This window comes from Rattus norvegicus, chromosome X (assembly GCF_036323735.1).
Source record: "Rattus norvegicus strain BN/NHsdMcwi chromosome X, GRCr8, whole genome shotgun sequence".
Lineage (NCBI taxonomy): Eukaryota > Metazoa > Chordata > Mammalia > Rodentia > Muridae > Rattus > Rattus norvegicus.
Genome location: NC_086039.1, coordinates 34325947 through 34352080, shown reverse-complemented (window position 1 = coordinate 34352080; position 26134 = coordinate 34325947). Strand labels below are relative to the sequence as shown.

General features: G+C 40.8%; 1 long non-coding RNA gene across 1 annotated transcript in view; it reads right to left on the bottom strand.

Moving 5' to 3' along the window:
- The window catches only part of LOC120099257 (uncharacterized), a 118396-nt gene that overhangs the window by 35491 nt on the left and 56771 nt on the right, over positions 1 to 26134 (bottom strand). Inside the window, exon 4 of the long non-coding RNA XR_005498330.2 lies at positions 2838 to 2923. This is a non-coding gene — a long non-coding RNA (uncharacterized LOC120099257). The remainder of the gene's footprint in view (positions 1 to 2837; positions 2924 to 26134) is intronic.

The following is a 26134-nucleotide window of genomic DNA, read 5'->3' as shown; positions in this document are numbered from 1 at the left end:
TTAGTGGCTTTGAGGGTAGCCCTCACTCCATGAGCTGTTGCTACCTCAAAACAAACAGACAAACAGGACTAAGGAGATAGCATGAAGAGCAGAGTATCTAGCCTGCATAGGGCTCTGGGCTCAATCTCCAGCACCACATAAAGCTGTGCAGAGCGGCACACACATACAACCCCAGAATGTGGGAGGGAGCAGCTGGAGGATCAGATACTCAAGGTCATTCTTGGCTATATAGCAAGTTCAAGACCAGACTGTGGTATATGAGACCATGTCTCCAAAAAGAAGGAAAGGAAGGAAGGAGGGAAGGAAGGAAAGAAGGAAGGAAGGAAGGAAGGAAGGAAGGAAGAAAGGAATGTAAAGAAAGAATCCATGAACCTAGGCATAAAGACAGCATCTGGACAGAGAAAAGGCAAAGAAATGAGCCCTTAGAGCATCCAGAAGGAGTACAAAATCCATTGTGGACCCTGACCTCCAGACTTACAAGGTAGTAAAATGGAGTAACATGTTACCACAGCAATTGGAAACTAATAAACCAACAACCTGGGCAGAAAAGGATGTGGCCAATTTACTCCTGGTCCCCCAGATGGCAAAGACTCAAATCCTATCTCATTTGTTAGCAAAGACTAGTCCAGGATTCTCTTTGACTCCTTTTCATAAATAAAGGGAAAGCCCAGGTCTTACCAACGCTTGCTTTATTTGTCTGCTGCCAATTCCCTCCTCTCATGGTTCTAGGTCACCCCCCATCCACACATTCGGCCACTGCTGACCTTGCTGCTGGCCACGCTGGCTCTTGGAGTCTGATCTCTGTGCATTCTTGCTTTGTTCATTTCTATTAATTTACCCAGAGCTTAGCTCTGATCACCATTCTTAATTTCCAGGATGTAGCCTGGAATAATAAGTCATAAAGGAAATAATATGTAAAAAAAGGAAAGAGTCATCAGTGATAACAAAACTATACATCGAAGAAGGTATCACAGCTTGAGGATTCTCACACTTGTGATTTAGGGGAGGTCAACCCTGAGGGGCATGATTTGTGTTCTTTGAGTGAGATGGAGCCCTTTCTCAACTCTTGGTGGCCTTAAATCGCAGAAACTGAATAGCCACCAAAGCCACCTTTGAATAACCAGTAGCCTTTGAATTAAACTTCTCAGGCCCAAGAAGAATTTAAAAAAACTCAGACAATTTATAAAGGGAGTTTGTTTTAAATATTTATTTAAATGTATGTATATGTGCATCAGATGTATGTAGGAGTCCTTGGAGGTCAGAAGAAACATTGGTCCCCCACGTGCTGGGCACCAATCCCAGACACTCTGCAAGAGCAGCAAGCACTCTTAACCATTAAACCATTTCTATTGTCCTGAACATAGGTTTATTAAGAAAAAAAGGGAAACAAAATGGTTAAGCATGGGAGGGGCTTCAAAGGAGGGATACTTTCACCTCAACCCACTAAGTCAGTGGTTCTCAACGTTCCCAATGCTGTGACCCTTTTAATGCAGTTCTTCACATTGTGGCGACCCTCACCTGTAAAATTATTTGCGTTACTACTTCATAACTATAATTTTGCTACTGTTATGAACTGCAATGTAAATATCTGATATACAGAATATCTGATGCAACCTCAAGTGGTCAAAACCCAGAGGTTGAGAACCACTGCACTAAGTGGTTTTTATGAGGTTTCTAGTAAGAATTGGGTAGAAATTGAGTCATTTTTAATGAGCTTGATCATCTCTGAGCTCATCATAACAAGCCAGTAAGAAGTGCACATGTCCTACGCATGCTCCTTCATCCCCACAAGGGAGATACTTGTCCATTTGGGAGAGATTAACTCATGATCTACAATGGGTCATGCTCTTACTACAGAAGGGAAGATAACTCCTGTTTCAAGAGGAGTACAGGAAGTAGGCTTGAGCAGGGAGAGAGCTACCTTCACAGCACCCTCAACTTCAATCTGGCCCCACTGGAAAATTTGGAGTGCAAAATTCCCTAGAAGATAGACCTATGTGGAAAGCACAGGGCCACCATTATCAATCCTTCATAGGCCCCAGTCATCAGTAAATGAATACAATAGCACTAATTTGGAAAAGGAGATGCCTATTGTACGGAGAGAACCTTTTCAGAGATGGCTGAGTTGTGGACAAAGAATACTCCCTGAAACTGATGGGTGCACAGACGTTTCAAGGGAGTGTGACTCAGCACCAATAATATCTGTAACAATGGCATATAATAGAACGCAAAAGTTGTCCTTGAAGAAGTCCTACAGCCACTGCCAGAAAAAGCTAACCTTATACTCCAATTCCTCTCCTCTTCCCCTGTATACTAACAAAGACATCTTTGAGTAGTTGCTTTTCCCTAGATTCAAAGGACTAACAGCCTTTTTCTGTCTCCATTAAAGACCTCACCTTTGGCTGGACAGATGACTCAGCAGTTCAGAGCTCATACTCCTCTTGCAAAGGACCCAGCTTAGGTTCCCAACACCCACAATTGGTGGCTCATAACCATAGTAACACCCATCAGGGGATCCAATGCCCTCTTCTAACTTCTGCAGTCACCTGAATGCTTGTACACATACTCCCTCCCCCAACACCTATACACACAATTAAAACATTTTTAAAATATAAACATCACAGAATCTTTGTTTTAGCCCCAGGATTTTCCAAGATGACTGAGAGCCCTCATTCTTCTATTATCCTCAAGAAGTACACTGGAACACAGTAACTCATAACTAGCATGTATTTCTAAGTCAGACTCACATAAAAATGTGTACCATGCATATATAATGCCAGTGGTCCAATTCATATTGAACTAAGTTCATAGACAAGGTTGTATTTCATTTTACTCACCAGAAACTAAGATACAGCAGGGAAGAACCCTTCCTGAGCACATTCAGAAATGACACCACTCTGCGAGCAACTTGATTTTTGGACTTCTACAAGTAGAAGGAATAAACATCTGTCATGGCAGTCACAGTTTATGGCAACTTATTACAATAGCTGAAGAAAATCAATGCACAGGTTTCCCTGCTTCTTCTCTCATTGAATTTTCAAAGTCTTAGGAAATATATATGCTTCAAATATTCATAAAGTGCCTCTGAAATCATAATCAAGAAACTAACACTAGTTACCTTTCAGAAAGGGAACCAGGGACATGCAGGCTAAGGAAGATTTATCTTCCAAAAAAAAAAAAACTAAAAATAAAAATAAACCACAAAAATCAAACATGTTTTCTGCTCAAAAAATAAATAAAATACAAATTTAGAATATCTTTAACTCAAACTCTACCTATCTAGCAACCTCCCTCTTTTCTCCAAGGATCATCACCTGCATTATTTTGTTCATAATTAGAATGAACTACTTGAAGTAGGCTATATTTGGAGAAAAGTTTATTGTGGCCCCTGGTTCTGATTGAAGGTTAAGTGGTTACACTGACCACAACTTTCTTTTGCCAGAGCCTCAAAATGGCATTGAGCTTCGTATAGCAAAAGAATGGGAACACAGGCGTACCTTTCTAATCTTGTCTGGCAGCAAAGTCACCAAGATTCAATCACAGTATATGCATGGGGGCAAGGATTAACTCTAACAACTTTGTCCAACCCTAACCATTTTCCAAAGATCCCCAGACAACATAAGTCATTAAATCTCTAACCTCTTCCCACCTTACAATGGGGGGTGACATTTCACCAAATGAAACCTTGGATGGAGCTCTAAAGCATATCCAGACCATGACAATACACATTCCATTTTGGTTTGGTTTAGTTTGGTTTGAAACAAGGTCTCAACACTGTAGCCCAAGCTGGTTTGGAACTCACTACGTAACCAGGCTCAACAACTTACCAGTGGCACTAAAAAAAAAAAAATGGCACCCAGTCCCAGCTCCTCTGACTTCATCCTAATGAGAGCTGGCATTAGAAATATGAACCACTGCATCGAGCCCATATCATTTGCTTGCTTGGGTATTTATTTATTTATTTTTGATTTCCCAGACAGGCTTCCTCTGTGTAGCCATGGCTGTCCTGGAACTCACTCTGTAGACTGTGCTAGCCCCGAACTCACAGAGATCCACTTGTCTCTGCCTCCAGAGTGCTAGGAGTAAGGCATGCGCCACCACTTCCCCACCCATTCCATTTTGTTAACTAGTAGTACAGTTGTAAGATGTAGCTCGTCCTTCACAGAGGTCCTATGGTTCACAGACATTTTGCTTTCTTTTGTCCCACCAAACATGTGGCAAAACTGTCTAGTCCTATGAGGAAATACCTTTACTCATCTTCTCAAATTATTACTTGAGGATAAAAATGCTCATGAGGAAAAGGCATACTGAAAACTGAGATAATGTTACCATCCACAGTGTCCCTTAATTCCTATCGTAAATGAAAATAGATTGTCACACATCCCTCACAAAAAGACATATTTTATGGGTAGCAAATTTATGCAGATGGTTTAAGAACAAACTTATCAAACAGTTTGAAACTACATCCTAAAAAGATATGTAGAGTGAGTTAGACAAAATGGGCCCAAGGGTCTTTCAAAAGCTAAGCCTCCAGTGGAGGACATAATGTAACCAGTTTGTGTGCTTCGATGAAATGCCACATAAGGAAATTCTATATAAAATCGACGATCAATGCAAGTTTCACAGCTTAGATTAAACTAAACGTATAAAAAATAGAACTAGAAGAGACTTTCGAGCTATCAGGCATGGCGTGGATATAGAGAAAGTGGCTGCAAACCCCAATCCATCATGTACCCTACAATAGTGGCTCTCAACCTTCCTAATGCTGCAACCCTTTAATATACTTCCTCACATTGTGGTGACCCCCAGCCATAGAATTATTTTCATTACTACTTCATAAATGTGATCTTGCTATTGATTTGAACTGTTATATATTTTTAGAGATAGAGAATCTCTGCTATAAGCTCTAAAAGTGATAGCCAAGCCAGGCTTGGTAGCACACACCTGTAACTTCAGCCATCAGGTGGTGCTAGCAAAAAGAATTAACAGTGCTAAGGCAGCCTAGACTACTATTACAGAACGCTGTCTTCAGGATATAACATGGCCATTATCCATCTTAATCAGTGTAGTGGTAATACAGCTCTGTTCAGGATCACCCATGCTCTTAGAAGTAACCTGGCAAGATCAGGCTGTACCCTAGTTTGAGTTATTCCACATTGTGTGAAACAATGCTTTGCTTAAGCTGTGCCTTTCCCTGAGTGACTTCAGTTTACATAGTAGCATTTGGTTCATTCTAAGTCTAAACACAGAAGCAGGACGGCTCAGTGAGTGAAGTAGTTTCCGTGCTAACATGAGAACCTGAGTTTGGATCCCGAACATCCATGTAAAATCCGGGCGTGGTGCTACATGTCTTAACACTACGCTCCACCTCCTGCCCCCAGCATAAGGTGGGTGAATTGAAACAGGTGGACTCTGGATACCTGCAGGCTGAACACTCTAGCTGTAACAGCAAGCTCCGGGTTCAATGAGAGACTGTCTCAAAAAATCAAGATGTCGATGGGCTCAATCTTGCGCACATTGCTGCCATGTCTGTTCATGTTTTCCACCACTATGTGATATAATGAAGGCAGCAGCATTTCATAGCACTCTATCCTAGTCTCCAGCTCTTAAAAACCTCCCCATTACCTCTCCTTCAATGTTCCCAAGGCCTTGAACTATGTCATGTAGATGTCCCATTTAGGGCTGATCTTTTGACAGTCACTTATTCTCTGTGCTTTGATCAGTTAAGTGTCTCTGCAGTAACTTTTTCAGAGGGCAAAGCAAAGCTTCTCTGACTAAAGCGGAGAGTAGCTTTAATCTAAGGGTCTAAGCATAATTATTTAGAAGGCAGTTTGGTGGGCACAGCGTGTCCATTTAGCAAAATAACAGTAAAAGCTTCCCAAGAGCACTTATGACCTCCCAAGTTACAAGGCTGATAGCCAGGTCTATAATACTAAGAAAAAAATTCCTTCTCTTTTAGGAACTGAAGACCTGAGACTATCACTGGGGCTCAGAACAGAGGAAACAAGGAGTCTCTCAAAGCATGTAGTGCTGGGGCTTGGATCTTTCACAGGCGTTGTAAAGCATGCCTCTCCCATTTTCCTATCTCCACGGTAGGGGCTCAGTTAGACTCCCATCGTTCTGCTTCGCCTCTTGCATGCTCATTCCTCATCCTCAGTATCTACCACAGCAAGATTTCTGCCTTCAAGCCTTCAGCCCTGCCTCTCCTAAGTATTCTTTTCATGGCCCTTTACTGCAAACCTGCCACCTCATGAGCCCCTGTGTTCTTCCTTTCTTGACAACTTTCCCCAGATGAAACCCCTTTGTTTCATTACTCATGTCCTGAAAGGACATCAGGAGTGCGTTGAGCCGTTCCACTCTATTGGTAGCCTTGGCTGCTAGGAGACGAGCTGAGGCTTTACAAGAAGAAATCTTGGTAACCTTTATTCTCAGGTCTTCAGAATGAGTCCTCTCCTCTTTTACCCAGGAAGCTCCCTTCTATTATAAAATGCTAGTATGGACCCTGGCTAACGCATAGGCCTTTGTAAGGGGACATAGCTTAATACCTCTCCTTATAAGGGGACTAGGTATAAGGGTCTTTGTCCCTATTGTCTACACATTTTAAGAGACCCATACTGGTGGCAGGCCTCTGAGCAGAGGGAGGAAGTATATTTTACTCTATGGAGACTCTGTCTTCTCTCCAGCACCTCACCTATTATCACATGACTATCAGAGGCCTAAGCCACAAAGATCTCAGCATTCTCCAGCAGCAGGACTATATCTGGGAAAAGGGACCATGGGTTTCAGGGATAAACTCTCTAGGTCTAAAACTTATTAGGAATCAGGTTGCCAGATGTTCTGGAGGAACATAAACAAGCGGGGGAGGAAAACAGGGATCTAGCAGGGGAGATCCAAGGAGAAATACCAGGTGCCTGTTGATCACAAAGGAGAATTATCCACCTCAAAGGATGCCCGAGGGGCTCCAGATGACCCCCTTAGGAGGCCAACTATCTACAGAGGAGTATGCCCAAAGATAGTCTAAAGGAGTCCTGAGTAGAAATACATCTCTCAAGCATTACCTACCTGCTCATCTCCACACACACTCCCAGATAGGAATTTAGGGCTTCATCTTACCACAAACCCCTCTGAGCATTCCTAAAGCACTGAGTTATACTTGACACAAGCTTTCTCAAAAAATTAATTAACTAATTAATTAAGTAAGTATAAAAACCTACAGGTGAGTTACTTTCCTCTGCAGTACATCTTGACCCCCGTCTAAGCTGGATGATAGAGAAACACGGCCACTAAATAGCAGTTAAAAGTATAACACCGTCTAACAGCAGGGTTTGTTGTACAGGAGGGAAGGCAAATGGAGCGTTTGATGCTTGAGTAAACAATCTGTTCTGTGTCTCAGTTATTGGTTTGACCCCTTACTCATGACCAAAAGGGAGACCTCCATACCCATGCCCTCCTTGGGCCTTGGAAATGAGGCCTAACCCACCGAGGAGCCCTTAGAACCTTCTAAACCTTCATTTTCACCACCCCTTGCTCTCCTCATTCTGGGGCTTCACAAAACTGTACTCTCTGGGAATCAAAAGTTGATTTGGACCCAACCCAAAGATATATATCCCTATCTGCTTACAAGATCTCAACTAGATAAAGTAGGACCTAATCCTGACAAGTACACATTTAACTCAGAATTTCAAGTTGACTTGGAAGGATATTACCCTTATTTTAGGGTTTATCCCAATCAGTTCTGCAAGGCAAGGGATATTGGAGGCTGGACAAAGGTTTAGGGATAACTTATTTACTATGGACCCCATGGCATACCCAGATGGAGACGCAGCAGTTCCTTCAGTGACCCTGACTGGGACTATAACCAGTAAAGAGACTTCAGACAGTTTGCCTAGTGGGAAGACTAAGAAATAGTCAGACCAAGCCCCTTGGTTATATTAAATTGTCTACCATAGATCATGGGGCATAAAAGAATGTCACTGCCTTCTTGAGAAGGTTAAAAGAGGTTCTTACAGAGCATACCTCACTAAGTCCTGGCAGTGTAGAAAGAGATAATTCTTAAATATGTCTCTATCATCCAGTCAGCTTCAGACATCCACCAAAATTCCAAAAGTCAGCCTTGGATCAGGAGGTCAATAAATGACCATTTATTACAATTGATGTCATAAAAGGGAAAAAAAGGTCCAAAGTGAGAGTGTGAGAAGAAAATGCAAGACCAACTCCAGGCCACCCTGCATATAGAAAGTTATCATCCACGCCCTCTGCCACTTACATTACAGGCCAGGCCATAGTGTCCAAATAAGGGCTTTAAAAGCCATGCCTACAATGTAACCAAATGCAACATCAGCAATGGGACTGTTCTGAAAGCTGAAGGAGGCCCAGGATGGACCTGGTGGCTGAGTTCCTTGTGACCTTCCAATGAAGTCTATGGCCTCCGCTGGCACCGAGGACTTCCGTTTCTGTCAACTAGAAAGAGTCAAAGTTGACCCTGGTTATTATAAGTAGGGACCTTCTATTCTTACTGTATGCTGGTGCCTCCTATTCTGTTTTTACTTTGTCCCTGGGAAGTTGACCAAAGCTTCTTATCAGGTAATTAGAGGTTAAGGGAATCCCCAAAGCCAATGCTTTATGGCCCCTGACTTTTGGCTCAGAATTTATTCTTTTTGCTAATGACACAGTGCTGTCTTGCTCATTGGATAGGGTATCCTACCAAAACCAAGGGAAAAATTGGTTTCCACAGATGTTTTAGAGGCATCTTTCTTTCAGAATTTGGTTCAGATGTCATCTTCCCTTGTCTCTACAGTAGGGAAGAATTAACTGGAGGTTGACGCAGCTGTCTAGGGAACCCTAGGAGGACAAAAATGATGCCTCTCATAAAATTTTCACCTAAAGAACCCTTCTATGCTCCCCCACAATAAATAGTGTCCTTTAGGCTGGAGACCATAGCAGGCATTCAACCCATGCAACCTCTTGTTGGTCAGATTCTTCAAGTACTTCTCATGCAAGATTCTCATCCTTCTCAGTCAACATCCTCATCTGAGCAATAAAGAGCATGAATGGGGAATGTTCATTGGTATAGGACCTCAAGAGGATGGTATTCTCCTCTATCTAGTAGTATCAATCCTTAGTAGGAAACTGATGGCCTTTGATATTAGACCTAAAGGATGCCTTTTTCTGTGTACTGGTATACCCAGATCCTTAATATCTATTTGCCTGTGAGTGATTCTTTTCCACTAGGGAACACCAACAGGTGATTTGGGCTGTCTCAATGCAAAGATCCCTAGATAGCCTTCACCTGTTTAGACATTCGCTCAAGGTCTGAGGGATATTTCCCTACTGGGTGAGGATATTTTATAATATATGACAACCTTCTGATATATTCAACACCATGAGACCTGGCTAAATGATACACAGGATCACCCTCAATATCAACTCCCTGGCTGATTGAGAGTACTGAGTCTTGAAGAAAATGACCAACTATTATCTCAAAAAGTAGCATACATATGGAACTTGTCATCACTCCAAGAAAACAGTCTCTCTCGGTTACATCCAAGCAATTCTCCAAGTGTTATTCTCCAACATAGGAACTACCTAAGCCTGACTGGCTACTGTCATTTGTGGATCCTGGAATACACATGACTGACAAAGCTACTGTATGAGGCCCTAAAAGAAGAAGAAGAAGAAGAAGAAGAAGAAGAAGAAGAAGAAGAAGAAGAAGAAGAAGAAGAAGAAGAAGAAGAAGAAGAAGAAGAAGAAGAAGAAAAAAGGGAGTCTCTAATAGGAACCTCAGAACAAAGTTCCTCATTCAATCAACTGAAAAAAAACTGCCTTTACCTGCCAAGGCTCTTTTATGTCCCTGAACAAAGAGGAGTGGCCATAGGTCTTCTCAATTGGAAAGTGGAGTCCACTTCTAGCTTGCAGGACAAATATCAATGATACTAGACTCTGTGGCCACAGTTAACTTTGATTGGCTGTAGGCTTTGGCTATAGTGCCTCTTCTACTTGAGGAAAGAAGCCGAATCTCTTTAGAGGAAGCCTTGACTATATCCACATACCAGCAAATTTCTGGCCTGGTAAAGGCTAAGTGAATATTCTAGCTTGCTGATAGCCATGATATAAAGGTAGAAAACTCAGAATCAACAGTTCAAATATATAATGTCATCAGTACATTCGTTCAGCTTGGTTTCATTCTCACAGGATATAGGGTCACCTCTCTATGATGGCCTCAGGTCTTCAATGTTGCCTATGTCAATTGACTGGACCTTAAGGAAGGACCTCTTCTCAATGTATAACATACCTGGTTTATAGTCAGAAGCCATTTGCTTCCCTATGGTATCTGCAGAGCCAGCCATGCTGTAGCCTCATTGGCTGAGGTAATGGAAGTCAGGCCCCTACTAGAGGAACCTCTGTACTGGCTGGCTGGATTGCTCTAACTAAGGCCCTTATCTTGAGTATAAACAAAAGATTTCCAATATCCACTAATTCTAAGTAAGTCTTCCTGGTCTTCCATGCCCATGTTGCTATTTGGGTAGGACAGGGTGGGGATACTAACAGGTAAAAGAACCTCTGTAAAATGAATACCCAGGCAAAAGACTTATTAATGTTTAACTAAACTGACAGAGCAGCAAACTGCCTTCTAAATATCTGTGCTTCTAAATAGGCAAAAGCTGCTCCCAACCTTAAGCAGAGACGCCTCTCCTTCCACTGAACATCAGTGAGTGAAGAGACTCATGGATTCCCAAGACGTAAAGATGGTGCCATGGTTGCAGGTGCAGCCTTCAATAAACATTTATAACACCCTCTCCAAGGCTCAGGGAACACTGTAGAGCAGTAACTAGGAAGTATGTAAGAGTGGGAAGATAGCATGAGGGGCTGCAACAGGCCTTTCTGTAGACTCCACATAATCATCACTACCGTTAACTCACAAGAGCTGTGGTCACCTGCACTAGGCCAAGACAGGGCTGGTCCTAGCAATCATTAGTCATGAAAGGAAGAGCGGTTCACAGGGCTCTATTCTTTACCTCTGAACTACTATTATCTTCAATATTATGGAGGAAGAGGAATCATTATCATGAGTTGTGTGCCCACTGCTGCCCCCACCAAACTCCAACAGATTCATTCCAAAGTCAAGGTGTCATTCGTATGACCCTGGTGAAACTCAATGGGTCACAAGACAAAACAAATGAACACAAACTAAAGAGTTTATAGGGAAAAGAGGTGAACGGGGTGGTAAAGAGGTTGGAGAGTGATCAGTATGCACTTCATACATGTGTGAAGAACAAATGCTTTTAGAACAAATTTAATTAGTAAAATATTTTAAGAGTCATCCCTCACCCCTCACCACCTGCAGCAGGCAGGAGAGTTGACCCCAAGGTTGTGAGAGAGGGAGAGCTGTCCCTGCCCCTTACTGACTGCAGCACTCAGGAGACTAGGCCCTGCACCTTGCCTGGGCAGCACAGTAGAACTTGCCCTGGTGGCAGAAGTGTAGGTGAGCCAGTCTTAAGGGCATGAAAGTGGAAGAACTTGCCTGGCCGGCCAAATGCTAGCTTCAGCATTGGGTGAGTTAGCTGGGGCAGTGATGGATAACTCATCCTGGTGGTATAGGGTGCAAGAGAGCTGGCATGCTGACCAACTTGACCACCCAGGCTCAGTTCCAGAGCTTTTACTTGGTCCATCCCCATATTACCCCCAACTATGAACTACTGAAGCACATGGAGAGCCAGTCCAGCAGATCCAAAACTACAGGATCTCCATAAGGCATGGCAACAACAGGATATCCCAGAGGTGTCCTGGTGAGGATTCAGTATTGATAGTGTAGTAGAAGCTATAGGCCTTAGACCAGACCAATGACTTATTGCAATGAGCGTTTCTAAATAAAGATTTGTGGACAAAGGGGGTATACTATAAAGTACAATGGGCCAATCAATTTCTTAAGAACTAAATAAAGAGAACTTTGACAAGAAATCTTTTGACCCTGTTTCATGTTGCCTCTAGAGCTCCACCTTCAACTGTTGAGTCCACATATGTGCCACTCCTTCCATTAGGCCTACTTTTAACAATGGACACCTAACTCCCATTGTAATGACACTCTCACTTAGCAGAAAATAGATGAGTTATTACCTCTATTCACTGGAAGGATTCAGGAGCCCAAACTCTACAAGGATCAGGGAGGTATGAGACATTAGTGCTAGGAAGAACTAATGAACAGGACTTTAAAACAGAAGACATGAACAATGATGGTGATGATCAACCCTAACTGAGCCAGCTCAAGTCCCTCAAAACAGAATGCAAAGAGCAATAGTTAATGGTGATAAAAAAACCTAGCTGGGTCAATTCAAAGAAACATTCCTGCCAGGGGAGTATGCCCAGAGTACTGTTATCCTCTCCCTGGTGAACTGCTCACTTTTAGAAGTACCAAAATCCATATACACATTCTTACTTTTTTTTCATTAGATTGAATACTAAGTAAAATAAACTTCAAAAAACTCATACTGTTTTCCTAGAAGAACCTGTGGAGAAGACACAGACTTACCAGGAAATTAGGGTTCCATTTTTTGAGTTCTTAGTCCATTTAATAGAGTAATTTTTAAATGGACTCAAAAGGGAACTTGAGGACCATTTTTAAGAGTTTGAGAGAGGGCTGGAGAGATGGCTCAGCGGTTAAGAGCACCCAACTACTCTTCCAGAGGTCCTGAGTTCAATTCCCAGCAACCACATGGTGGCTCACAACCATCTGTAAAGAGATCTGATGCCCTCTTCTGGTGTATCTGAAAACATCTACAGTGTACTTATATATAATAAATGAATAAATCTTTAAAAAAAAGAGAGAGAGAGAGTTTGAGAGAACTATTACAGCAGAGCAGCCAAACTGTAAATCTTGATACCATCTGGGAGGAGGAAGAGGGAAAAAGGAAAACAGAAAGTTATATTATTGAGTTCAGGCCTGCAATGATGGTGTTCAAGCAGCTGTAGAAAGGGTGGGGTGGGGTATGATCTTCAGAGAAATATATGAAAATTTCTAAAGTGTCAAAGCATGCATGCTTAGGATTTGGGCTAGTATCTAAAGAAGAGATAGAAAGGAAGATGGGGGAAGTTTCACTTTTTGAGAACTCAGAAAACTGGACAGGCTTAGAAGTGAAGATTGAAAGGAACTGCACAGAGGGCAGGGCTTCAGAGTAGAGAGGATGAATAGCCCTCCCATCTCATTACTATGCCTTCTAGTGAATCAGCTTTCCTGAGGGGCAATTTCCCTGGTAGTTGATTGGGGAGCTCAGTTGGACTAACTCTTAAGGGAGCCAATAATATTAAGCAATATTAGGGGCAAATCAGAACGCCCTGTCTCTGACCAGGACTAGAAATAAGACTCAGATCTTATTCTTTTCACCAAGAAGAAGTAATTTTCCTATAATGAGCCGCAACAAAGCTCTGATACTTACACCTTTTTACATTTTTTTAAACTCTTAAGTAGAAGAAATTGTGATGCTTTACTTTCTAGTGTTACCAAGGAAACAGAAGGTGGCATCCAAAGCTGATTGCGAGGGAGGGGGTCTCCTTATGGTCTCTAAGTCTACTGATGCCTGGCTAACTTTCCAACAACAGGAGAAAGGATAACAGGGAAAAGAGAAATATAAGCACCCGATGACTTCCCAGATTTGGCCATTTGTGCTTTTTCTAAAATGTATATTCTTGCTTGCTTGCTTTATTTAAGCTAGCTGTTAATTCTACTACTGTGGTCTATATGAATTCTTCTCCTTCAGGAACACAGAAGAAGACTGATGATGGGGTCAAGACAAAGGAAATTGGGACCTACCCATAACAATAGCACACCCCCATCTGAGGGTGAATAGACATTCTTCCATGTCACCCCAGGAAAATGAAAGTAGTCTTTCTCTGGGAATATTTTTTCTTTCAAATGACTGGCAGGCCCATTTGGATTAATTTTTAAGGGCTAGGACAATAATATGACATGTTCTTTAAAAGAAAGCCTCCTGTGCTCGATAGTAATTCTATAACCTTCCAGAGAGTTCAGAAAGTCATGCATTCACCCAGAACCAGAGATTCAACTTGAATCCCATTATTCTGATCAAAATGTATGAAGCAGAGAAGATTTTAAAAAAATGAATAGCTGGGTATGGTGGCTCACACCTTTAATCTAAACCCTGGGAAGAGAGAGGCAGGCAAATTTCTGAAGTCCCAGGCCAACCTGGCCTATCCATAACATCCCCAGGAAATCAATGATGCACAGGAGACCGTGTCATAAACAAAGAAAAGTAGTCTCAATCATATGGGATCTAAAAAATTGGAACTAGGGATATGGCTTAGCCTATACTGCTCTTGCAGAGGGCCTGAGTTCAGTTCTCAACACTCACATCAGGCAGCTCACAAATGACCTCCTTAAGCACCTGAAGCCTCAAGTACAGACAATCCTGAGAACTTAGGGGAGACCACCAGTCCTGCTCACATTCTTGACCCAAGAGGAAGCTGCCTAGCACCTTCTGGATACAGGAACCCAGGAGCAGTCAGCTGCAGGAAACCTTCTGGTTTCTGCCTGTGCCCAGAATTGAACTGAACCAGTTGCACAGCCCTTTGAACCCAAATCCCATTGGGGTGAGAGCTGGATTCTCAGAAATGTGGACAATCCTGAGAGGTCAGAGGAGACAATTACTTCTGCCCACATTCCTGAGGAACCCAAGAGGAACCTGCCTAGAGTCCTCTGTGCCCTCTGGGCACAGGGACCTAGGAGCAGTCAGGGGAAGGACTCTTCCAGTTTCTGCCTGCACCAAGAGCAGAAAGCCAGTCACCGGGAGCACCTACACACCTGAGAGCAGAGGGAAGACCAACTTTTCTGCTCTAAGCAGTCCACCTGGAGTCTTCAGGTCACACAATCCAAGGACCAGTTCTCTGTTCCCAGATCTGGCTGAAAGAAAACAGGTCTACAGGAGTGCTGATACACAGACTTACAGGAAAGTCAATCCACTGCCAAAGACAGCAAGACAAGCTAACACCAGAGACAAACTGATGGCGAGAGGCAAGCACAGGAACCTAGGCAACAGAGACCAAGACTACTTGGCATCATCAGAGCCCAATTCTCCTGACAAAGCAAATAAGAAATATCCAAACACACTGGAAAAGCAAGATTTGGATTTAAAAATCATGTCTCATAATGATGATAGAGGACATTATGAAGGACATAAGTAACTCCCTTGAAGAAATACAGGACAACACAGGTAAACAGGTAGAAGCCCTTAAAGAGGAAACACAAAAATCCCTTTAAAAATTATAAGATAACACCACGAAACAGGAGAAGAAAATGAACAAAATCATCCAGGAGTTAAAAATGGAAATAGAAACAATAAAGAAAGCACAAAGGGAGACAACCCTAGAGATAGGAAGCCTAGGAAAGAGATCAGGAGTCATAGATGCAAGCATCACCAACAGAATACAAGAGATAGAAGAGAGAATCTCAGTGGCAGAAAATACCATATAAAACACTGACACAACCATCAAAGATAATGTAAAATGCAAACAGCTCCTAACCCAAAACATCCAGGAAATCCAGGACACAATGAGAAGATCAAACCAAAAGGTTGGGGATTGAGCTCAGTGGTAGAGCGCTTGCCTAGCAAGTGCAAGGCCCTGGGTTCGGTCCTCAGCTCTGAAAAAAAAAAAAGAGAATATCAAACCAAAGATAATAGGTAGAAAAGAGAATGAAGACTCCCAAATTAAAAGGCCAGTAAATATCTTCAACAAAATTAAAGAAGAAAACTTCCCTAACCTAAAGAAAGAGATGCCCATAAACATACAAGAAGCCTACAGAACTCCAAATAGATTGGACCAGAAAAGAAATTTCTCCCATCGCATAATAGTTAAAACACCAAACACACAAAACAAAGAAAGAAAATTAAAAGCAGTAAGGGAAAAGGGCCAAGTAACATATAAAGGTAGACCTATCAGAATTACATCAGACTTCTCACCAGAGTCTATGAAAGCCGGAAGATCCTGGACAGATGTCATACAGACCCTAAGAGAACACAAATGCCAGCCCAGGCTACTTTATCCAGCAAAACCCTCGATTAAGATAGATGGAGAAACCAAGGTATTCCATGACAAAACCAAATTTACACAATATCTTTCAACAAATCCAGCCCTACAAAGGATAATAGATAGAAAACTACACCCTAGAAAAAGCAAGAAAATAATCTCCTCACAATGAAACAAAAAGAAGAGAGATACACAAACATAATTCCACCTCTAACAACAAAAATAACAGGAAACAAAAATCACTATTCTTTGATATTTCTTAACATCAATGGACTCAATTCCCCCAATAAAAAGACATAGACTAACAGAATGGATACATAAAGAGGACCCAGCATTTTGCTGCTTACAGGAAATACACATCAGTGCCAAAGACAGATACTACCGCAGAGTAAAAGGCTAGAAAATAATTTTCCAAGTAAAGGATAAAAAGAAAGAAGCTCAAGTAGCCAATCTAATATCAAATAACATTACCTTTCAACCAAAAGTTTTAAAAAAAGATAAGAAAGAACACTTTCATATTCATCAAAGGAAAAATCCACCAAGATGAACTCTCAATTCTGAGTATCTATGCTCCAAATGCAAGGGCACTTACATTCATAAAAGAAACTTTACTAAAGCTCAAAGCACACATTTCACCTCACACAATAATAGTAGGAGATTTCAATACCCAACTCACATCAATGGACAGATCATGGAGACAGAAACTAAACAGAGACATAGAGAAACTAACGGAAGTTATGAATCAAATGGATTTAACAGATGTTTATAGAACATTTCATCCTAAAACAAAAGAATATACCTTCTTCTCAGCACTTCATGGTACCTTCTCCAAAATTGACCATATAATCAGTCATAAAACAGGCCTCAACAGATACAAGAAGATTGAAATTATCCCATGCACACTATCAGATCATTATGGACTAAGGCTGGTCTTCAATAACAACAAAAATGACAAAAATCACACATTAGAAGTTGAACAATGATAACTTGGTCAAGGAAGAAATGAAGAAATTAAAGACTTTTTAGAATTTATTGAAAATGAAGGTACAACATACCCAAACTTATGGGACACAGTGAAAGCTGTGCTAAGAGGAAAACTCATAGCTCTGAGTGCCTGCAGAAAGAAACAGGAGAGAGCATGTATCAGCAGCTTGACAGCACACCTAAAAGCTCTAGAACAAAAAGAAGCAAATACACCCAGGAGGAGTAGAAGGCAGGAAATAATCAAACTCATGGTGGAAATCAACCAAGTAGAAACGAAAAGGACTATACAAAGAATCAACAAAACCAGGAGCTGGTTCTTTGAGAAAATCAACAAGGTAGATAAACCCTTAGCCAGACTAACCAGAGGGCACAGAGAGTGTGTCCAAATTAACAAAATCAGAAATGAAAAGGGAGAGATAACATCAGAATGTGAGGAAAACTCAAAAAATCATCAGATCCTACTACAAAAACCTCTATTCAACAAAACTGGAAAATCTGGAGGAAATGAACATTTTTCTAGAAAGATATCAGGTACCAAAGTTAAATCAGGATCAGATAAACAATCTAAACAGTTCCATAACACCTAAAGAAATAGAAGCAGTTATTAAAAATCTCCCAACCAAAAAGAGCCCAGGACCAGATGGGTTTATTGCAGAATTCTATCAGACCTTCATAGAAGACCTCATAACAATACTATCCAAACTAATCCACAAAATAGAAACAGAAGAAATATTACCTAATTTCTTCTATGAAGGCACAATTACACTTACACCTAAACTACACAAAGACTCAACAAAGAATGAGTACTTCAGACCAATGTCCTTTATGAATATCGATGCAAAAAAATACTCAATAAAATTCTTGCAAACAGAATCCAAGAACACATCAAAAATGATCATCCATCTTGATCAAGTAGGCTTCACCCCAGGGATGCAGGGATGGATCAATATACGGAATTTCATCAACGTAATCCACTATGTAAACAAACTCAAAGGAAAAAAAACACATGATCATTTCATTAGATCTTGAGAAAGCATTTGACAAAATTCAAGACCCCTTCATGATAAAAGTCTTAGAAAGATCAGGAATTCAAGGCCCTTTCCTAAACATAGTAAAAGCAATTACAGCAAACCAGTAGCTAACATTAAAATAAATGAAGAGAAACCTGAAGCAATCCCTCTAAAATCAGGGACTAGACAAGGCTGCCCACTCTTTCCCTACTTATTCAATATAATACTCGAAATCCTAGCTGGAGCAATCTGACAACAAACGGAGGTCAAAGGATACAAATTGGAAAGAAGTCAAAATATCACTATTTGCAAATGATATGGTAGTATACTTAAGTGATTCCAAAATTTCTACCAGAGAATTACTAAGCCTGATAAACAACTTCAGCAAAGTGGCTGGGTATAAAACTAATCAAAACAATCAGTAGCCTTCTTCTAATCAAAGGATAAACAGGCTGATAGAGAAATTATGGAAATTACATCCTTCATAATAGTCACGAGTAACATAAAATACATCAATATGACTCTAACCAAGCAAGTGAAAGATCTGTTTGACAAGAACTTCAAGTCTCTGAAGAAAGAAGTTGAAGAAGATCTCAGAAGATGGAAAGATCTCCCATGCTCATGGATTGGCAGGATTAATATAGTACAAATGGCCATTTTGCCAAAAGCAATCTACAGATTCAGTGTAATCCCCATCAAAATTCCAACTCAATTCTTCATAGACTTAGAAAGAGAAATTTTCAAATTCTTTTGGAATAACAAAAAACCCAAGATGGTGAAAGCTATCCTCAACAGTTAACACAGGACAACACCATAGCTTGCTCTCATACCCTTTCAAAATGCATACTGCCTTCAAGACTGGTGAACATACCTCAGCTCTTACACACAAATTATACCTACCCAAATTCTAGAGGGACTCCACTCTCATGAGAACTACATGTAAAGTAGGCCCCTCATGCTCCACCATATTAAGTCCTGTGTCAAACTCCCACTAACCACAAATCCTAAATAAAACAAACAACAAAATTCAAGCAAGCAGATAAGCTGTACTTCAAAGTCCAACTGGACACAACTGAACACCACACAACAAACCTGTACTGCTGGGCACATTGTTGAGAGAAGGCTCCAACTGGAGCTGGTCATATTAAGAAATTACATCAGCCTCAGAAAGACAAGTATCTCATGGTTTTCCCCATTTGTGAGATGTAGTTGTCAAAGATACATAAAATCCTATGTGTTCTGATGACATAAGAGAAGATGAAAAACTGTGTAGTGGAATAAAACATAAGTCGAGCTAATGAGAGGGGAAAGGGGCAAGAAAGAAGAGGATCAGAGGTACTACAGAGAAAAATACCCAAAGTACATTATAAATTTGCATAAAAATTGCATGGAATGACCCAGTATAATCAGTCAATCCACACATCAGTAGAGAAGGCTATTCCCAAAAGCCCTCACATAAAAATACAGCTATCCAGGAAAACAGATGTAATAGAAATCACTCCATAGCACACCAGAAATATGAACAATTCCTATGTCAAAAAAAAAAGAGGTTCAAAATTATGGAAGTGGACCTGGACCCCAACTCAGGCAGACTTAACTGCACAGATACAGGCCACACCATTCAGAAGAACAGGTGAGTGGCCTTCCTGCCCATGGAACTGCTCCAACTCCCTAGATTCAGTCCCCAAATACCCAATCCATTCCCCTGCCATCCTGCCCCTCTACCATCTCCTCCCACGTCCTTGAGCTCACACCCCAACTAAATGGACTTCCACTGCTCAGGTGCAGGCCACAGCAGTCAGAACAGGTGAGTGAACTGTCTGACTCCATACATTCAGCTCTCAAAGACCCATTCTACTACCTGTCTCAATTCCCACCCCACCACTGTCTTCTCCTGCTGCTGTGCCCTAGGCTACAACTCACGTGGACTTTCTTTATCCAGGAACAGGCTGAGTCAGTCAGAAAGAACTGGTGCAATCCATGAGACCTTGAAGAACAGATAAAGGCCAGGCAAGCCAGAAAAACAGATAAGTGAGCTCAAGCAAATGCTCCATGCTGATCCAGAAACCACATTGCCTGCCAAATAGATGTCCCCCCAGTGGACCTCCACCATACACTCAGTGACCCCAAATCCCCACTCCCCTTATCATCACCTTATCCCATCCCTCAAGTATGGCAGAGACCCCCTACTGCTCCAAAGTCCAAGGAAGCCAACAGAAGTCCAGACCCCAATTTGGACAGAAATTTTGTAATGGATCAGAGGTCACCCCAGCAGCCAAAAAATCCAGACCACAATGACCAAAGAAGAAACAGAAACCAAGGAACAAAACACCCATCCAACAAAGACATATTTAGAAGTCAGCACCTAGACCTATAATCATCTCAAATCAGATGTCTAGTCCCCAGTGTAAGAGCACAGTCAACAACAGCCAGGGTATATGGCCCCACTCAAAACCAGCCATACTATGACAGCAAGCACTGAATATTCCAACAGATCTGAAGCACAAAAAACGGCCTTAAAACCAACTTTATGAAGGTGATAGAAACCCTTAAAAAGGAAATGAAAAAAGTCTCTTAAAGAAATGGAGGAAAGGACAAACAAAAAGTTGGAATACATCAATCTCCTAAAGAAGGTCAAGAAAGGCAAGAAAAGAAACCAAAGAAGTGAAGGAAACTGTGTGAGACTTGAGAATTAAAATAGAAATTAATGAAAACACAAAATGAGGGAATTCTGGAAATGGAAAGTCTAAAGTGAACAGGAACAAGCATCAGCAACAGAATAGAAGAGATCTCAGGTATAGAAGATACGATAGAAGAAGTAGATGCATTGGTCAAAGCAAATGTCAAATCAAAAAAATGCATAACACAAAGCACCCAGGAAATCTGAGAACTATGAAAAAACCAAACCTAAGAATACTAGGAATAGAAGAAGAATCCCAGTTCAAAAACCCACAAAATATATTTAACAAAACCAGAGAAGAAAATTATCTTAACCTACGGAAGGAGATGACTATAAATAAATATATATAAAAACTTACAGAACACCAAATAGATTGGGCCAGAAAAAAAAGTCCCTGCAACACATAATAATAAAAACATTGAACATAGAGAACAAAGAATATGAAAAGCTGCAAAGGAAAAAAATGCCAAGTAGCATATAAAGGCAGACCTATGAGAATAACACCTGACTTCTCAACAGAGACTCTAAAATCGAGAAGGGTTTGGATAGATGTCTTGTAGACGAAGAGACCACAGGTGCCAGCCAAGACTACTATACCAAGCAAAAGTTCCCATCATCATTAAAGGAGAAAACAATATATTTCATGACAACATCAAAGTTAAACAATATCCACAAATCCAGCCCTACAGAAGGTACTTAAAGAAAAATGCATCCCTAGGACGTTAACTACATCCACAAAAACACGGGCAATAAATAACCTTACACCAGGGGTTGGGGATTTAGCTCAGTGGTAGAGCGCTTGCCTAGCAAGCGCAAGGCCCTGGGTTCGGTCCCCAGCTCCGAAAAATAGAAAAGAAAAAAAGATAATCTTACACCAGCAAAACCTGAAGAAGACAGACAGGCACACCACCAATAACAATAGCAAAATGACAGAAATCAACCATCATTGCTCATTAATACCTCTCAATATTAATGGACTTAATTCCCCAATGAAAAGATACAGGCTAAGAAAATGGATTAGAAAACAAGATCCATCATTCCACTGTATATGAGAAAAGCACTTCAACATCAAAGATAGATTTTTACCTCCAAGTAAAGGGTTGGAAAAGATTTTCCAAGCAAAGGGGTCCAAGAAGCAAGCTGGTGTAGCTATTCTAATATCTAACAAAATAGATTTCTAACCAAAATTAATCAAAAGATATGGGGAAGTAAACTTTATACTTATCAAAGAAAAAAATCCACCATGATGACATCTCAATTTCGAATATTTATGCCTCAAATGCAAGGACACCCACATTTGTAAAAGAAACATTACTAAAGCTTAAATCACACATTGAACAGTACACACCAATACTCGCCAATGGACAGCTCATCCAGAAAAAAAGCAAACAGAGAAATAATGGAGCTAACAGATGTTATGAATCAAATGGACCTAACATATCTACAGAACATTTTACCCGAACATGAAAGAATATACCTTATTCTCAGAACCTCATAGAACATTCTCCAAAATTGACCACATACTTAGTCACAAAACAAGTCCTAACAAATAAAAGAAAATTAAATTAAACCCCTGTATCCTATCAGACCACCACAGATTAAAACTGGATTTTAACCAAAAAAAAAATGCCTACAAACTCAAGGAAACAACCTTTTCTGAATGACTACTGGGTGAAAGCAGAAATAAAGAAAGTAAAGACTTCCTAGAATTCAATGAAAATGAATATACAAGTACCCGCACTGACAGAACACAACAAAAGCAGTGCTAAGAAGAAAGTTCATAGCACTAAGTGAGTGCCTTCATAATGAAATTAGAAAGTTTTCATACTAGCAGCTTAACAGCACAACTGAAATCTCTAGGACAAAAAGAAGCAAACACACCCAAGAGGAGTAGTCATCAGGAACTGGTCAAACTGAAGGATGAAATCAATCAACTAGAAACAAAAAGAACAACACAAAGAATCAACAAAACAAAGAGTTGGCTCTTTGAGAAAGTGAACAAGAAAAAGAAGCACTTATCCAAATTAACTAAAAGACACGCAGAGAGAATATCCAAATTAATACAATCAGAAACAAAGAAGGGGCATAACAACAGACACCAGGGAAATCCAAGGAATTATTAGGCTATTCAAAAACCTATACTCAACGAAATTGGAAAACCTAAAAGGAATGGACAATTTTCTCGATAGTTATACCACTTACTAAAGTTAAATCAAGATCAGATAAATAATTTAAATAGAGCTATAACCCCAAAGAAATAGAAAAATGCTCAGGTCCAGATTGTTGGTTTTTTGTTTGTTTGTTTGATTGGGGGAGGGGTTGTTTATTTGCTTGTTTTGCACAGAATTCTACCAGACTTTCAAAGAAAAACTAATGTCAATAATCCTCAAATTATTCCACAAAATAAAAACAGAAGTAACATTACCAAATTTGTTTTATAAGCCACAGTCCCCCTCATATTCTAACTACACAAAAATTCAAAAAAGAAAATTACTGAACAATTTCCCTCATAAACATTGATTCAAAATACTCACAAACCAAATCCAAAAACACATCAAAAAGATCACCTACCATGATCAAGAGATGCAGGGATGGTTCAACCTAGGAAAGTCTGTCAATATAATCCACCATATAAACAAACTAAAAGACCAAAACCACAAGATCATTTCATTAGATGCTGAAAAAGTCTTTGACAAAATCCAACCCTCCAACATGATAAAAGTCTTGGAAAGATCATGGGTACTAGGGACATAGCTAAACATAATAAAGGTAATTTATAGCAAACCTATAGGCAATATCAAATAAAATGAAGGAAACATAGCAATTCCACTACAATCAGAAACAAAGCTGTACAACCTCTATATATCTATTCAATATAGTACTTGAAGTTCCAGCCAGAGCAATAAGACAACTAAAGGAGACTGCAGTGGTTTGTATATGCTTGGCCCAGGGAGTGGCACTACTAGGAGGTGTGGTCTTGTTGGAGTAGGTGTGGCCTTGTTGAAGGGAATGTGTCACTGTTGTGGTGGGCTTTGAGATTCTCCTCCTAACTGCCTAGAAGCCAATCTGCTCCTGTTTGCCTTTTGAACAAGATACAGAACTCTCAGCTCCTCCAGCACCATCCTGCCTAGGTGACACCATGCTTCCTGTCTTGATGATCATGGATTGAACCTCTTAATCTGTAAGCAGCCCTAATTAAATGCTGCCCTTTGTAAGAGTAGCCTTGGTCATGGAGTCTCTTCACAGCAATGAAACCCTAAGACAGAGATCAAGGAGATACAAACTGAAAGAAGAAAATCAAAACACTTTTATTTGCAAATGATATGATAGTATACATAAATTACCACCAAAATTTCTACCAGAAAACTCCTACAACTGATAAACACCTCTATAAAAGTGGCAAGATACAAGATTAACTCAAAAAAAATCAGTAGTCCTCAAATATACAACTGACAAATGGGCTTGAGAAAGAAATCAGAGAAAGAATAATTTTCACAGTAGCCACAAAAAATATAAAATATCTTGGGGTAACCCTAACCAAGAGAGTGAAAGACCTATATGATAAAAACTTCAAATCTTTGAAGAAATTGAAGAAGATATCGAAAGATGAAAAAATGCTTGTGGATCTGTAGGATTAACATAGTAAAAATAGCCATCTTACCAAAAGCAATCTTCAGATTCAATGCAACCAATTAAAATTCTAACACAACTCTTAACAGACCTTAAAAGCACAGTACTCCACTTCATATTTAAAAAAAGCATAGCTAAAACACTCCTGTACAATAAAATAACTTCATGGGGAGCAACATCAACAATTTTAAGCTGTACTAGAGAACAATAGTAATAAAAACTTCATGGTTTTGGCATAAATACAGACAAATTAATCAATGGAATAGAATCAAAGATGCAGACATAAATCCACACACCTAAGGACACCTCATTTCTGTCAAAGAAGTTAGAAATACATATAGAAGAAAGAAAGCATCTTCAACCAATGGTACTGATCTTATGTCTGTATGTAGAAGAAAGAATGCAAATAGATCCATCTCTCACCCTGCACAAAACTCAAGTCCACTCTTACTCTTGCTTTCCTGCTCCCACTCTGTTCTCTTACCCCTTCCTCCTTCTCTCCCCATCCCTCTCCATGTGCTCATGGCTGGCCTCTACTTCTCTTCTCTCTTCTGTCTTCTGTCTTCTGTCTTCTCTCCTCTCTCCTCTCTCCTCTCTCCACTGCTCTCCTCTCCCCTCTCCTCTCCTCTCTTCTCTCTCCTCTCTCCTCTCTCCTCTCTCCTCTCTCTCTCCTCTCTCCTCTCTCCACTCCTCTCCTCTCCCCTCTCCTCTCCTCTCTTCTCTCTCCTCTCTCCTCTCTCCTCTCTCCTCTCTCCTCTCTCCTCTCTCCTCTCTCCTCTCTCCTCTCTCCTCTCTCTCTCCTCTCTCCTCTCTCCACTCCTCTCCTCTCCCCTCTCCTCTCCTCTCTCCTCTCTCCTCTCTCCTCTCTCCTCTCTCCTCTCTCCTCTCTCTCTCCTCTCTCCTCTCTCCTCTCTCCTCTCTCCTCTCTCCTCTCTCCTCTCTCCTCTCTCCTCTCTCCTCTCTCCTCTCTCTCTTCTCTCTCCTCTCTCTCCTCTCTCCTTTCTCCTCTCTCCTCTCTCTCCTCTCCTCTCTCCTCTCTCTTCTCTCCTCTCTCCTCTCTCCTCTCTCCTCTTCCCTTTCCCCTCTTTCCTCTCCTTCCCCTCCACTCCCCTCTTTCCCCTCTCTCCCTTTTCTCCCCTCTCTGCCTTTCTCTGCCTCTACTACCCTCTTACCTCCCCTCCTCATGCCCTGAATAAACTCTATTCTATACTAAAACTAAAAAAAACCCTGAAGTCCAAGTGGCTCAAAGTCTTCAACATAAAACCAGATTCATAGAACATGATAGAAAAGAAAGTGGATAATAGCCTTGAACTTATTGGTATAGGAGACAATATCCTGAACAGAACACCAATAGCAAAAGCACTAAGATCTACAACAAATAAATGGTACCTCATGACACTGAAAAGGACACTTTCAATGGGACAAAATGGCAGCCCAGTGAATAGGAAAAGATCTTCACTACCTTTTAGCCTACACAGGGCTAATATATAAAGAACTCAAGAAGTAAGACACCAGAGATTCAGATAGCCCAATTTAAAAATGGGGTGCAGTGCTAAATAGAGAATTCTCAACAGAGGAATCTTAAATGACTGCAAAGCACCTAAAGAAATGTTCAAAGTCCTTAGTCATCATGGAATGCAAATCAAAACGACTCTGAGAAGCCATCTTACAGTGGTCAGAATGACTGAGATCAAAAACTCGAGCAACTCATGCTGCTGAAGATGTGGAGCAAGAGGAACTCTCCTCCATTGCTGATGGGAGTGCAAACTTGTACAACCACTCTGGGAATCAATTT